The 554-nt window shown below is 53.8% G+C and overlaps 1 protein-coding gene across 1 annotated transcript in view; it reads left to right on the top strand.

Moving 5' to 3' along the window:
• LOC119585876 overlaps nt 1–554 on the top strand; it is a gene marked incomplete in the record, with an annotated part of 7,510 nt that continues 6,956 nt past the window's right edge. Inside the window, 2 exon segments of the mRNA XM_037934607.1 lie at nt 1–43; nt 271–369.

Raw genomic sequence — 554 nt, 5'->3', positions numbered from 1 at the left:
CTGGCCACCATCAACAACCAGTCTCAGCGCGACTATACCATAGGTAGCCTTCCATTCTGTCCTACTTGTATACAAGTGCGTCCATTGGGCCCCGAGAGACTGGGCGGGAGACGAGCCCGAGCGGCTTGCGTGCGACGGTGAAAAAGAAAAAGAGTAGAGATGCGAGTGAGTGCAGCGGCGTCTCGCCGCGCTCGCTCGCCCTTTTAGGAAACACAATGCACCATCGTGTCGCGTTAGGCACTAACACGGCACTTTTTTCGCATCCTGCAGGTCTGCGGGTGTATGACGCATGCGGTGACGAGGATGCGGCGCTGCGGCAGACCGTACGGCTTTTGCAGGACACTCAGCCTCCGAATCCCCCTCTCCTAGGTGAGCCCCCCCCCCTCAATGTTGGTTATGATACACAGTCTTACGTTCAGCCCGATATTTTGACAGAGATCTACTTTACAGGCTGTGTTCCATGTGTTCGCCACAGGGAGACCAATTTCAAATAGGCTAACCATTATTCACTAATATACTCATCCTCCGTTTTTGCTAATGTTAACCCTCCCCTC

This window comes from Penaeus monodon, chromosome 20, assembly GCF_015228065.2.
Source record: "Penaeus monodon isolate SGIC_2016 chromosome 20, NSTDA_Pmon_1, whole genome shotgun sequence".
Lineage (NCBI taxonomy): Eukaryota > Metazoa > Arthropoda > Malacostraca > Decapoda > Penaeidae > Penaeus > Penaeus monodon.
The sequence above is the reverse complement of the archived record's forward strand: the minus strand, read 5'-3'. Positions and strand labels throughout refer to the sequence as shown.